The sequence below is a fragment of the Lactuca virosa genome, chromosome 1 (assembly GCF_052849685.1).
Source record: "Lactuca virosa cultivar CGN04683 chromosome 1, Lactuca_virosa_CGN04683_v6, whole genome shotgun sequence".
Classification (NCBI taxonomy): Eukaryota; Viridiplantae; Streptophyta; class Magnoliopsida; order Asterales; family Asteraceae; genus Lactuca; species Lactuca virosa.
In genome coordinates this window covers 27,566,937-27,583,077 of record NC_136426.1, presented here as the reverse complement: position 1 = coordinate 27,583,077, position 16,141 = coordinate 27,566,937, and positions in this window count along the sequence as shown.

The window sequence follows — 16,141 nt, the reverse complement described above, 5'->3', positions numbered from 1 at the left end:
CTGATACTCTTTCAAAACTGCTTGTATTCTCGGGAAATCAGTAGACAGGTACCTCCTAGAGTTTTGAGAAGACGGAGCGTTTAGAGTCACGTCTTTATATTTTGCCTATACTTTTGATGTATACAAACAATAATTAAACAGTTGTAAACCTTTTTCATATATGTATTCAATGTAATGGTTGTGTTTACTATGATTGCTATGATACAATTGTTGTGATACTACACATGACGCCATCCACCCCCGAACGTTTCCGCCGTTCCGGTTTGGGGGTGTGACAGATTGGTATCAGAGCCATTGTTTATAGTGAACTAAGTATACCGAACCTTACATGGTATACAACTATAAACACTAAGGGGCTGAAGCGCTCTGAACTAAAAGCATACTTTTAAAATATAAGTATTTTATAAGAAGTATACAAGTATACATACGTACCAGAAACACTAACATAAGTAGAACAAAACAAAAGTATTTAGATGTTGGACACTGCGGTTAAACCTGGACAGTTATGTAATCATGTCTAGGGTCAATATAGCCTGATCAACTATATTTATTCGAGACATGAGCAACATGTGCTTGGGAGTGACTGTGGTGTTGCAGCAAGCCTAAAACTTACCAACTATATATACATCAGATATCGATAGAACAAAACATACAACTTAAAATACGATAGGAGTATTTTAGCTAGAGCCGAATACAGTATAGAGATTCATATCAAGGGTTGCTACATATTTCTTCTTAGCGATAGTTTACTTTCATTAGTAACCCCTCTCTATTTATCGCTTCGTAGAACACTTTATCTATCAGGCTGAGATATATCTTGTGTTATATCTTTTGATTCTAAATTCTAGAGGACTTATCATCCTCTTTTTCTTCATTCTTTTTAGAACAAGATGCCTCCCAGAAAGAGACCCAACAGGAATAACAACAATCCCCCAACTAATCCAACGCCACCAACTCCACAGTTCGATCCTGCCATGTTCCAAGCAGCAGTTACAGCCGCCGTGACTGCAGCAATGGCGCAAATAAACCAGGGCAGCTCTAGTGGATCTGGAGGTGGACCAGATCCCCAAAATCTTGATGGAGGCCAGGGACACCAGAAGGAGTGTTCCTATAAGGACTTCATGAACGCAAAACCCAAACCCTTCGATGGCAATGGTGGAGTCATTGCCTTAACCCGATGGTTCGAGAAGATCAAATCCATCTTCGAGATTTGCGCCTATTCCGAGGCAAAAAGGTGAAATTCGCTGCCTGCACCTTCACCGACAGAGCACTGACCTGGTGGAATGGTCGTGTCAAATCCCTAACCCTGCCGGTAGCAAATGTCTGGGTTGGGATAACCTAAAGGAACTCATGCTTGCTGAATACTGCCCAAGGGGCGAGATGCAAAAGTTGGAGCATGAGCTCTGGAACCTAAAGATGAAGGGTTCCGACATTTCTGCCTACACAGCTAGATTCTGCGATCTAGCTCTCTTCTGTCCGGGAATGGTCAACCCGGAAAGCAAGAAAATAGAAAGATACATTTGGGGATTGACGCCCCCAACTCAAGGGAATGTCTTGGCTGCTAAGCCTTCTACATTTGATAGCGCCAAGTGTGTGGCGCAGACTCTGATAGATCACGGGGTCGATCTTGATGAGGTAACAGCCGCTCCCGAACCACCAAAGGCTAGTGGTGGAAAGAAAAAGTTCTGGCACAAACGAAAGGGCCGGTCTTCGCAGGAGCCCTCCAAGAAACAGCAAACAGTGACAGTTCATGCTGCTACTACTCCAGCTGCTGTTCCAATCACCCAAGCACCTACCAGTGGATATGCTGGTGCTCTTCCAAAGTGCAACTTTCATCATCACGGACCCTGCCATGATTTGCAATGCAACGGATGTGGAAAGAAGGGACACACGGCTCGATACTGCAAGGCACCAGTCCAACCAACCAATCAGGCTCCTGGAGCGGGCGCTGGTCAAGCCTGTTATGGCTGTGGAGAGGTTGGGCACTTCAAAAGAAATTGCCCCATGGCAACAACAGCTGGCAACACAGGGAGAGTGCTAGCTATGGGCCAGGAGGAAGCAGTCGCTGGTCCTACTGTTGTTACGGGTACGTTTCTCCTTGACAACTCTTATGCATGCATTCTTTTTTATTCTGGTGCGGAGAGGAGTTTTGTTAGTCATGCATTCAAACATCTACTCAAACGTAAATCCCAACCTTTAACTGAAAAATTTACCGTCGAGATGGCTAACGGGAAGAAAGAGAGCACTAACGACATATTCATAGGCTGTACTCTTACCCTGAACGATCATTCCTTTCCCATCGATCTTATGCCAGTATCCATGAAGAGCTTCGATGTCATAATCGGCATGGATTGGTTGAGCCCCAATCGTGCTGATATCCTTTGCTATGAGAAAGTTATCCGTCTCAATCTTCCCTCTGGCGAAGCCCTCACTATTTACGGTGATAAACTCAGTTCGAACCTTCGTATCATTTTATGCATAAAAGCCCAGAAGTATCTGCGGAAGGAGTGCCATGCATTCCTAGCACATGTTATGGACGAAACGCAAAAATTTAAAGACCTCGAGAGCATCCCCGAAGTTTGTAACTTTCCTGATGTCTTCCCCGAAGATCTTCCAGGAATCCCTCCCGAGCGCCAAGTCGAGTTTCGTATCGACTTAATCCCCGGAGCTACTCCTGTAGCTAAATCTCAATATCGTCTAGCGCCGTTAGAAATGCAAGAGTTATCCAGCCAACTCAATGAGCTGATCAGCAAAGGATTCATAAGACCGAGTTCCTCACCCTGGGGAGCCCCGATCTTATTCGTGAAAAAGAAAGATGGATCCTTTCGGATGTGCATTGATTACCGAGAACTGAACAAGCTGACCATCAAGAACTTTTATCCCTTACCCAGAATCGACGATCTCTTCGATCAACTTCAGGGAGCTAGTTACGTCTCGAAAATAGACCTAAGATCAGGGTACCATCAGATGCGAGTTCATGAGGATGATTTTCCCAAGACAGCATTCCGAACTCGTTACGAACACTACGAGTTTGTAGTAAGGCCCTTTGGTCTAACCAACATACCCGCGGTATTCATGGATCTGATGAATCGGGTGTGCCGCCCTTTCCTCGACAAGTTTGTAATCGTGTTCATTGATGATATACTTGTCTATTCCCGAAGCGAGGAAGATCATAAACAACACTTGAGACAGGTGATGGAAACACTAAGGGCGGAGAAACTCTATGCAAAGTTTTCAAAGTGCGAGTTCTGGATCAGGAAAGTAACCTTCCTTGGCCACGTGGTTAGTGAGGAAGGCATACATGTGGACCCTTCCAAGATCAAAGCAATTGAGAATTTGTCAGCACCGAAGACGCTCACAGAAATCCGTCAATTCTTGGGTCTCGCTGGCTATTATCGCAGGTTTATCCAGAACTTCTCCAAAATCGCTAAGCCTTTAACCACCCTGACCCAGAAAGGCGTAACTTTTAGTTGGGGAGAAAAGCAAGACACTGCGTTTCAAACCTTGAAGCAGGCTCTATGCAGTGCACCTATCTTGTCCCTGCCCGAAGGGACGGAAGACTTCGTTGTCTACTATGATGCATCCAATCAGGGCCTAGGCTATGTGCTCATGCAGCGAGGAAAGGTTATTGTCTATGCCTCGAGACAGCTGAAAACACACGAAGTCAATTACACAACTCACGATCTAGAATTGGGAGCAGTGGTCTTCGCGTTAAAGATCTGGAGACATTATCTCTACGGAACCAAGTGCACTGTCTTCACCGACCATAAGAGCCTACAACATATATTTGATCAGAAAGAGTTAAACATGAGACAGCGGCGGTGGGTAGAGCTACTCAGTGATTATGAGTGCGAAATACGTTACCATTCCGGCAAAGCCAATGTGGTAGCGGATGCCATCAGCCGAAAGGAGTATTCCGGTCGTAGAGTGAAGGCACTGACCATGACCATCCATTCCCAATTATCCGCACAAATCAGAGAGGCTCAGCTGGAAGCCTTAAAACCAGAAAACATGTCGGATGAAGCCCTGAGAGGAAAGGAAAAGAACTTAGAGGTCAAGGGAGACGGAGTTTACTATTTCATGAACCGGATCTAGACCCCAAAGTACGGTGGTTACAGGGAGGTTGTCATGAATGAGGCTCACAAGACTAGATACTCCGTTCACCCAGGTTCAGATAAGATGTATCTGGACCTCAAACGACTCTATTGGTGGCCGAACATGAAAGCAGAAATCGCTACCTTCGTGGGCAAGTGCTTGACTTGCGCCAAGGTGAAGGTAGAATACCAAAAGCCCTCAGGTCTACTTCAGCAGCCAGAAATACCTGAGTGGAAGTGGGAAAGGATTACAATGGATTTTAGCACTAAGTAACCCAGATCTCCGAGTGGGCACGACGCCATCTGGGTAATTGTCGATCGACTGACTAAATCCGCCCACTTCCTACCAATCAAAGAAAACTTCAAAATGAAGAGACTCACACGAATCTACATTCGAGAAATAGTTCTCCTTCATGGGGTGCCTGTATCCATTATCTCCGATCGAGATAGCAGGTTTACCTCGAGATTTTGGAAATCACTACAGAAGGCTCTTGGAACTAAGCTGGATATAAGCACAGCTTACCATCCACAGACAGATGTGCAGAGTGAGAGAACAATTCAGACATTGAAAGATATGTTGAGAGCCTGCGTCATTGACTTCGGCATGTCATGGGACACTCATTTGCCCTTGGTCGAATTTTCCTACAACAACAGCTACCATACCAGCATCAAGGTTGCGCCGTTTGAAGCCCTCTATGGCCGTAAGTGCAGATCCCCTCTGTTTTGGGCCGAGGTGGGCGACACGCAGCTAGTCAAGGGTCAAGTCCCCGACAGCACTCTCACAGGCCCATAAATCATCCGAGAGACGACGGAAAAGATCATACAAATCTGGGAACGATTAAAAGCGTCAAGAGATAGATAAAAGAGATACGCCGATAAGAGACAAAAACCCTTGGAGTTCCAGGTTGGTGACCGTGTTCTTTTGAAGGTCTCACCCTGGAAGGGCAAGATACGCTTCAGAAAGCGTGGAAAGCTAAATCCAAGATACATTGGACCATTTGAGATCCTCGCTAGGATCGGTCCCGTAGCATACAAACTCCGTTTACCCCGAGAATTTAGCAACGTACATCCCGTCTTCCACGTGTCGAACATAAAGAAGTGTCTGTCCGATGAGACACTTGTGATTCCCCTCGATGAGATTGAACTAGACAAGAGCTTACACTTCGTAGAGGAACCAGTCGAAATCATGGACCGGGAAGTCAAACGAACGAAACAAAGTCGCATCCCGATAGTGAAGGTTTGCTGGAATGCCAAGCGGGGAACCGAATTCACTTGGGAGCGTGAGGATTCAATGAAACAGAAGTATCCCCACCTCTTCCCGAGCCCATGATTTGTATTCTATGTTTGAATTTTGGGAAGAAATTCCCTCTAACGGGGGGATGATGTGACAACCCGAAATTTCTCTTTTGTATAAACCATTCAATTCAATCAAAGTCAAACTTGTTTCTGTTATCTTTTAGAACTATTTAGGATTCGTTTAAGTGTTCTAAGCTTAAGTACAATCAAGGTTGGGATTAGGGATGAGTTAACAAAGTCGTAAAGTGGCATTTCGGGCCATACACTTCTTCAGGAGGAGTGTACGGCCGTACACCCCCTCACGGCCGTACACTCGAGATGGACGGTCACCCACCCCTATATATATATGTGTGTAGACCTTACTTCCTTCATTTCTTTCTTCCCTTGGTTGCACACCACTCCATTTTCTCTCAAGCTTCTTCAACCGTGAACCCTCCAAGGCTTCGAAAACGTAAGTATTCCATCCTTTAGCTTGTAATACTTGAAAGACCTCTTGATTCAAGCCTTGATTCATCATGTTTCAACATGTTCTTCATCCCTTGAAAGGAGTACGACCGTACACCTTCATAAGGTTAGCCGTACATACCTTAAAGGCCCTCCAAAGTGAGAGTTTAGCCCCTATCATCTAGTTGGACATGCTAAACCTTTGATCCTAGCCTTGATTCACCTTAAAATCGACCAATTTAGCATGAACATGAAGGGTGTATGGCCGCACACCCCTTGTACGGCCGTACACACCTCATAGGGCCGTAAACCCTCTTTGATGATCATTGATGGCCTTAAATTTCCAATAAAGCTAAGCATGGGACCAAGAACACTTCCTTGATGCTTCGTAGGGCCTTAAAACACCTCAACATGCACACTTCTTCATGAGTGTACGGCCGTACACTCATGGGCCGTACACCCATGACCGTACACACCCTTAGTGTGGCCGTACACCTCCCTCATTCAACCACATATGATTTTAACACTTAGTTCAAGTGTTTCCAAGTCCCTAGGGTGGTTTCCTATCATGTTGGGTTTTGAGCATTCTAACACTCCTATGGTGTACATGCAACCCTATAAACCTTGGATCTATGTTTTCTCTATTATACATGCAAATATTAAATATTCCAAGGTTTCATCCTAACTAGCATATTATGAAGCACCTATACTACAAAGTTCTAGTTAGATGACATACCTTTTGATGTAGCTTGATGTCTTCAAGCTTTAAGAGCTTATCCCCAATAGTGTGGAAGCCTCAAGTGGAATCACAAATCACCAAAACACCTTGAAAAACCTTTAGAGAATATGGATACTTGGCTCACACTATAAAATCGGTTATTGCCCTCTTTAGTGTATCCACACTAGCCACTAGCATAATTTCATGAACCATAAGACCCTTTATATAGTGTGGAGGATTAGGGTTAAACCCTAATACCCATGACCTTTCATTTCCTAGGATCCATGGGTTAAAGCTCCATGGACTATCCATGACGACTTAGCCCAACCTAAATGAACTTGGCCTACTACACATATATATCTAAGAGTCCATATTTAATTAGTTCCTTTTTGATCACTTAATTAATTCTAAATTAATTCTTGATCAATACTAATTAAATAATATGATTCCATATTAATATATTAGAACTTATAATATATTAATATAAATCATAAATATACTATTCTCAAAAGACTATCCATATAAATTGTGTCGGTGAAGTGCAACCGAAATGGACCATGCCGGGTCGGGTCAAGTACATGCCGGGTCGGGTCAAGTACATACCAAATATAGTTATGGACTAAGTCTCATATTCAAAGTACATTGCTTTGGACATGCTTCTTGCATTAAGTTTTCTAATCTTACACAGATAACGTCCACCTATGGAGACAACTCCATATTCTCATTTTGACTATCACTTCGGAATAACAGATGCCTCTTTTCAGAATATGTCAATATGGTCCTTCCAAAATTAGCACTATACTTCCAACTGTCCCTGAGCAACCAATCTTTGGTAAACCTCAGATTGTCCTCGACAATTGCTTAATCATTTTAGTCATATCCAATTCTAGAGCTTTTCCCTTCTTAATGCCTCTGGGCATTTGGAAAAATTTAGAAATGACAAATATTATAGCACATGCAATCAATCATGTACCCAAAGCAAATGGTACACGATTCATGATGTCTCACATAAAGACATGATTCTAGACCAGTCTTTTGCTACAATATTTTTATTTGCCATGTTTTCAAAATTTGACTATGAAGAGGGATGTCGTAATCATAATCGAATTTTGATAACGCAATATATAGAATTTCCTTAAGTTGAACCAATCCAACATGAAATTCATATATATATTCTTGACTAAGGATGATTAAGGTCTCAATCTAAGCCTTTAGAACTGAAATGAAGTATATCCTCTCCCTTAATTATAGCAAAACAACTTTTTCAATCCCTGCAGCCTCACGAATTGAAACTTTTGTTTTTTATAATTAACATTGCTAACTTGCAACACTAACAATAATTATCATGCTCCCACTAACATGATGATTATTAGCGTAACACTTATGCTCCCACTAGCTTTGACATGTACTTAGAAATCAGCTGGACTTCTAGAAATCAATACTTTATTGACTTTCTTACCAAAGTTTAGATTTCTTATACGAGATGCTTCGATAAAACTTTATCAAAATCATACACCTTTCCTTAGATAGCATGCATGTGTGTCTAAACAATTTCAGAACTACGAAAAGGGATGTCGTAATCATAGTCTCAATTGTTTAGACCTTTTGTCATCTGCTTCAAATCTACTTGGTGGAAGTGTTTCCTCACCATCATTTTCATGAATCGGAGAGAAACCTTATGACCCTTAGATTTTATGGTGTATGTGTTCTTATCCATGTGAATCGTCAAAACCATAGTCACAAGACAAGGATAATGACAAATCCAAACTCATATGGACTGAACTTATGCAATCTTAACTTCTTGCCACCTGGCAGTACAGGGCCTGCCATTGCTTCCAAGTTGTTATGCAACCAATTGAGAACTTTCAGAACTCCTATGCAAAGCCAACTTTAACTGGAATGGGCACAGAATATGTCAGCACGATAGGTTATAAACCTCAAGTCCTGTGCTAGTGAAGAACCTCAAGTTTTATTCTTGATTAGTTCTTGAAATTCGTTTTAGGATCTTTAAGACTCCCACTATCCTCTTGACATATAAGACTATCTTGCCAAATATTCAAGAGATAGTGCGGATTCTTTATCAAGACAAACACTTCACACAATTGGCCTTAGTTGGTCTTTGTTTTATCCAAAACATCACAACTTACCAATTTCAAATGTACAAGAGTAGGACACTTTTACTCTTACATTTGACAAGTGTTTTAAACCTTTCTTTAAGATATGTCACTCAAGTTACAATCTTGGAGTATGACTCTAAGAATTGTTTTGGAACGAAGTATGACTCATCTTTATGATCTAACCATTTCAACAATTCATGACTCCTCTTCTTAGTCATAAGAATGCACTAAGATGACCTTTAGAGGACTAATTGTGATATGATTTCTAAATCATTAAGATGATCACAAACATGATACAAAAGTACTCTCCCATCTTTTTAGATTTGAGAAACTTTTATCTTTCTGCCTAATTTGATTCTTCCCATTCGTTCTGCCATACATTGAGACTTTTCCAATGTTTCAGAATTATACTTAAACTTGTAAGTATAACCATATTTACTAAACTTTAGTAAATCAAATAGTCTTAACGAGCTTTGTGGTGGACATAACCAGTGTACAAGAATGTGTACTCGATCCCTTTAGTCCTTCACTTGACTCACACATCCATGTGAACAAGTAATTAGTCTTGATTTTCCAATGCTTGAAAGTTCTCATTCATCATACTATTCAACTTGCATGATTCCAAGTTTCGGTCCAATTGAAACTTGGGTGATGAGGAACTTTCCTGATTTGGTAAATTTAGACACTACCACAAATGAAAGAATCAAATCCATTTTCTAATATTGCTATCAGTGGAATCATATAAGCAACAATTTTCCACAAATGCCATTGTAAGGATACTTCAAATAAATAAAATTAAAAAATTTTCTTTTATTTTAAAACTTTGCGGAAAAACTTATCCTTACAATCCACATGGAAAATTGTTGTTATCTATTCCTTAGCAATATATCATAACTTCTTAAGCAACTGCTTAAAATTCTGATGCGATCAAAATCCACCTTCGCGATCAGAATCAGCATATACTTCCTTTAAGATTTCTCTCTATTCTTTGATTCTTAAAACATCAACATGTGACCCAGTCACATCATGTAATGAGGATTTCATAATAGAACTTAACAGAGTTAGATAATGGGCTCTACCTGATGTAGAGTCAAACTTATTGACTTTAACATCCTTAGGTAAATTTGGCAGCTTTGCTATCAACGCCCCTTCCTTTGGCAAAATAAACATATGGACCCTTTGGTAATGGGACTATCTCAGACCTAGCCTTTCTCTTTACCATTTGGTCAACCGGGTTGACTATGGTCAATCCCTTTCCATTGGGAAGAGAATGCTTTTTCTGGATTTCCAGTGTCACCATTGTCACTGTCCATAAAGTTTTTGGGAACTTGATCTTCTAATCAAATTTGCTTTACTATCGTTCCAAATCATTGCTGATTCAGCAGCACCAAGCAAATAGATATGATCATTAAGGTTCATGTCATAGTCTGTTTCATAGTAGTCCCAAAGGAACTCACTATGTGACTTAGAAAGTGATTGAACATCCAACTTTCTCAAGACTTTGACACCCAACTCTCTCGACTTGTCAATATGTGACTTCATCTCTAAGATGTGATCACACATAGACCTTGCTTGCCATTAGGGCTTGAGTGACCTTGAACTTGTGGGTTAGGGAGAATAATTGGAGGAGGTGGAGGAAGAGAAGTATGACTTCCATGAGCCAAACTCGGGAAGTCATATTCATTAGGAAAGCTTGGTTTGGGAAGATCATTGTTGTCTAAACCAGACATCAACAATGGGAGAAATTCACGTAAAGTTGATTTAAGTCCTTAATATAACACCCAATATGATATATTAAGGCTAGGACCCAACAAACTATTTTATAACTTGGATGAGGGATGCCGTAATCCAAGCTATAAAATATTTGAAGGTAGGTGAATGACGATTCACCAATTTCCACCAAGATAAACGAAATGTATTATTAGGTTTTAATTGGTTTTGAAACTCCTAGATTCTTTTGAGATTCATTGAACTTTTCAATGGCATGTTTCAATCTCGAGTGTGCCCTTCAGGTTTTGTGACTGGGATGCCGAGGATCACAAAACAAGGTGTGAAGTAACCATGCAAATATACTTGGTACCCTTAATATTTACCCCTCAATCGATGTGCCGGTTAACCACACACGCTCCAACGATACTATGATAAACATTAAGTTACCCTTTGCCTACCTTGTTAAGTCCAGGTTAGTGTGTCGGTTAACCACACACGCTCCACTAACAGCTTAAACAAAGTGCAAAGTGTAATTTCATGGATTAGCACCTTATTCACATTTTCCTAAGTAACTAAGATTGGGAATTTATAAAAGGTTTAGTTACTTAGTATTTATCATTAATACTTTTAATGAAGGGAGAATTATAGTCCTTGTCCTACCTGTTCGGCTAACGACCCTCCACCAGTCAAGGAAGCGGTGGGTGAGAGTGGACACCCATTAAACTGTCATTTTATAGGCAGTAACCTTATACCCCCCTTATAGACCGGCTTCGTGAATGAGGCCTACTAATGGTAAGACGACTTGTTCTTATACATATAATATATTAAACTTTTAATATTATAATAGTATAAGGGTGTATTTTAGACATTTAAAATACTTGGTGGTTTAATCTATTAATTAAACTATACTCTTAATTTAATTAAATTTAAACCATGTCATTATGGAATTATTAATTCTCTTTTAATTAAACACTTTAATTATCTATTAATAAAGTCCATAAGAGTTAATTGAATTATTCAATAAAAACATCATAATTCCAATTATTAAATTCAAAATTAAAACCATTTAATTAATTGTTTAAGTTATGAACCCAAGAGTTTTAGAATTCAATTCTTTTTTTTTATCATAAAAAAACTTTTTCCAAATTCCAAAACTTGAGGGCAAGTTTTGTAACTCTTGAAAACTTTTGGATTCCATAACTTATGGAGTTAAATACTTGTTTTATGATGAAACTTTTCATGTTCCATAACTTAAGAACAAGTTATGGAATTCTTTAAAACATTAAGACTAAGTTTTGTAACTCCATAAAAAACTTTGAATCAATTTTTTTAAAACCTTTTCATATCCATAACTTATGGAGGTTTCAAAAAACTCTTTAGATCAAACTTTTAAAACTAATAAAATAATCATATCATTTTATCTTTTACTAAATTTGACCTAATTCAACTCATATAGCAAATGATTCAAATTTTACAAATAATTAGTTTTTCACAAAAACAAGTAATTATCTTAAAATTTGACAAACGTCATGTTTTTTTTCTTTTTTTTTTCCAACTTTGAAAATAAAACATTTGCATCAATATAACAGAAAACAACCCATGGCTCTGATACCACTGTTGGGTTTTGAGCATTCTAACACTCCTATAGTGTACATGCAACCCTATAAACCTTGGATCTATGTTTTCTCTATTATACATGCAAATATTAAATATTCCAAGGTTTCATCCTAACTAGCATATTATGAAGCACCTATACTATAAAGTTCTAGTTAGATGACATACCTTTTGATGTAGCTTGATGTCTTCAAGCTTTAAGAGCTTAGCCCCAATAGTGTGGAAGCCTCAAGTGGAATCACAAATCACCAAAACACCTTGGAAAACCTTTAGAGAATATGGATACTTGGCTCACACTATGAAATCGGTTATTGCCCTCTTTAGTGTATCCACACTAGCCACTAGCATAATTTCATGAACCATAAGACCCTTTATATAGTGTGGAGGATTAGGGTTAAACCCTAATACCCATGACCTTTCATTTCCTAGGATCCATGGGTTAAAGCTCCATGGACTATCCATGAAGACTTAGCCCAACCTAAATGAACTTGGCCCACTACACACATATATATCTAAGAGTCCATATTTAATTAGTTCCTTTTTGATCACTTAATTAATTCTAAATTAATTCTTGATCAATACTAATTAAATAATATGATTCCATATTAATATATTAGAACTTATAATATATTAATATAAATCATAAATATACTATTCTCAAAAGACTATCCATATAAATTGTGTCGGTGAAGTGCAACCGAAATGGACCATGCCGGGTCGGGTCAAGTACATACCAAATATAGTTATGGACTTAGACATTAATCCAACAGTCTAGTAGTGAAATACCCTAATTTGATTCATATATGTGTTATTACATGCTAAATAGGATCCATTTGTGTTCGAGACTTCACTTGACACTCAGCATCCCATACCGATCTTTCATTCAGACCACTCACTTCAGGTGAGTTCATACCCCTACGCTTTTATGATTTTTAATGTTTTCAGGGGGGAATACAAGCCAAACACAAATGATTCTGTGAAACAGAATAAAGGGTTTTAACAAACTTAAAACTTATGCAATTTATACAGTCAAACGATTTCCACGTTTTATAAAATATTTAGTTATTTTATCCCTTTTGTATTATGTTGAGCATAATGGACACTTTCAACTTAGAAACATAATTGCATAGTTTTCAGAACATTATACAAAACAAGGAAATAACATATCAAGTAAACTATAATAGGTATAGTTTGGGGTTTCAATGCACAGTTTTTACGAATTCAGAGTTATTCACTGTTATTCATATAAACTATGACAGATTTAATTTATGATATACATTACTACAAGAGTACACGCTTAATGATTATTTAAGTATAATTATTACCTTATACAATATTCAAAGGATTGAAATACAAGAGAGCAATACAGAATTGCGTGTAAACTAGATTATACAACATTGTGAGACTCTACTTCAAAAACTGTACCCTTAGGTGTACTAAATTAAATCCTATCATAGTATAACCAGAGTCTCCTGGAGGGAGAGCGTGAGATTTGTGAATAGATCTATTCAGGATTGACAATCCCACACCTGAATTGCTAGCTACAGTTAGGCAGGCATGCTTGAGGTGACAAATGTCATTTAACCAACACTTGAAGAACGTTGTAAAGGTCACTAGGTCATATCAAACATGGTTATATGACTCACAATAAGTATAAACTAACCTTTGTTTACGAGATTTCATTCTTCATTAGTTTTATTTTCATTAATAGAACTATTATACCCTACACCGGAGGATTTCAGAGATACACTACTCTGTTTTATTTTAGTTAATAAAACAACTATACTTACTGGTGGTAGCCAGGGTTTTCAAAACAGAACATACTATACATACTAGTAATAACCAAGCATACAGACTAACATGTTTCATATACTGCAAGGGAATACAGTAACAAACATTCATAGAAGGAACTGGCAAGATCATGCTTTTACTAAAGAAAATATTGGATTTTCTTGGAAACATACGAATATTTCTACAAATTCATCAACAGATTTTCACTACAAAACCTCGCTTATGAACTCACCAGCTTTATGCTGATACTCTTTCAAAACTGCTTGTATTCTCAGGAAATCAGTAGACAGGTACCTCCTGGAGTTTTGAGAAGACGGATCGTTTAGAGTCACGTCTTTATATTTTGCCTATACTTTTGATGTATACAAACAAGAATTAAACAGTTGTAAACTTTTTTCATATATGTATTCAATGTAATGGTTGTTTTTACTATGATTGCTATGATACAATTGTTGTGATACTACACATGACGTCATCCACCCCCGAACGTTTCTGCCGTTCCGGTTTGGGGGTGTGACAAAACCCGTCTCCACGGGTTGGAGAGCAGGTCTCCACAACGTTGTAATCACCACGGAGCAGAGAACTGTTTTCCACGGAGCAGAAGTTGGGAAGGCCCAAGCCCAGGATTTTTTTAGGGTTTTCAATGTATTTAAATGTAAGGATTCATGTTTTAGGGCATTTTCTCAGCCTCCATCACATCTAGAACTCCTTGAGAGCAACCTTAGCCTCCCTCTTCACGATTTGAGCTCCTTCTCTCTCCTTGAACCACTTTTTGGTGCTTTTGGTGGTGATTTGATGAAGCTTTAAGATCAAGATAACTCTTTTGGTTGCAAGGAAGGTTGTTTCAAGTTTGGATCTATCATAGTCACTCCATTTCTAGACTATTATGAGTATAAATTTCATATCTTGCTCTTTAGTTCTTAGATCATGTCATTTATGGTTTTTGGCACTTTTGGTCCATTTTATGGGTGATTTTGGAGTTGAGTGGACTCCAACATCTTTTGATCAGTTTGGAGTGCTTCTTGGACCTCATGGACTAGAAAAGTTATGATCTTTTGCCTTCCCTTTAATCCATGCAAGTTATCTTGGTCCCTTAGGTCATTTTGGTGTATTAAATTTTACATCTTGAAAGTTTGTGGCATCATTATGGATAATGTTGAAAACGTTATCCATCTAAACGTCATGTGGATTTAAATTTGAGGGTTGTAGACTTCGACTTAATGGATTAAGTGAGAAAGATGCATTCTTGGTTCCTTTAAGACTTAAAGTTTAGATTTTTTGTAACGTCCCATTTTTCACAACAAATTTTTTCATTTTTAATTAAGATAAAACATCATTTCATAAAACCCAATTTAAGAAAACCCATTCGATCCAAAGTACAATTGTTTGAAAATCAGAGTAATGTAACAAAATGTGGAATTTCCATTGTTGTTGATGAGTCTCTACAGTCACACCTTCACCTTCACACGATCACCAATGGTACCTGAAAAACACTTAATCCACAACTATAAGCCAAAGCTTAGTGAGCTCCTCCAAAACACCATACACCACAATACACATACAACACATGCATACACGAGCCTTTAGTCTGACTGGACCACCTCGCGAGGCCTACAATGCACCTGGACCGCTCTCCTGGGCCTCCAGTCCATGACTAGTCCTCCTCTCACGCCTACATCATACAACTGGTCGGCGCTTGGCCTACAACACACCGCTGGCCCGCGTGGGTATCTTCGCCTACCGCACAAACCTGGACCGCTTCAACCCACTACCTGTTATGTCAACATATAAATCAAACAAGAAACAAAGAAGAACATAAACATAGGCAACTATCTTCATTAGTCTACCTATATAACAGCTCACCATCGTATCCAGAGTATCATACAGTACCCTATGTCATAACCAACAAAACTCCAAGGAATGCATGGATATATGCAATCATAGGTGAGATAGACATCCGAACATGTGATCCCACTCTAGAGATACAACCAAACAAGAAACAAGCAAGAAATCCTAGATCAAGAGTTCTCAGGCTATCCTACGTGACTGCATAATGCCCCTAGGGCACTCCACTAGACGATTACCTACCCAATAGCACTTTAACCAACATACCAATACTCCTATATCCTAGCATACAAGGATATAATGTAACACATGGTATATTAAGGAAACTCACCTGAATCAAAGACCCAAGGAAATACAACAAAACCTTCACTCCCTGCACCGATCACACCCGCGAACCGAATGACACCAAATATAGATAAATCCTTACTCAATAACCCAAGTCCTTCCAATTTTACCCAACGTAAAACTTATTAAAAGTCAACCGTCAACAGTCAACAAAAGTCAATGGTCAA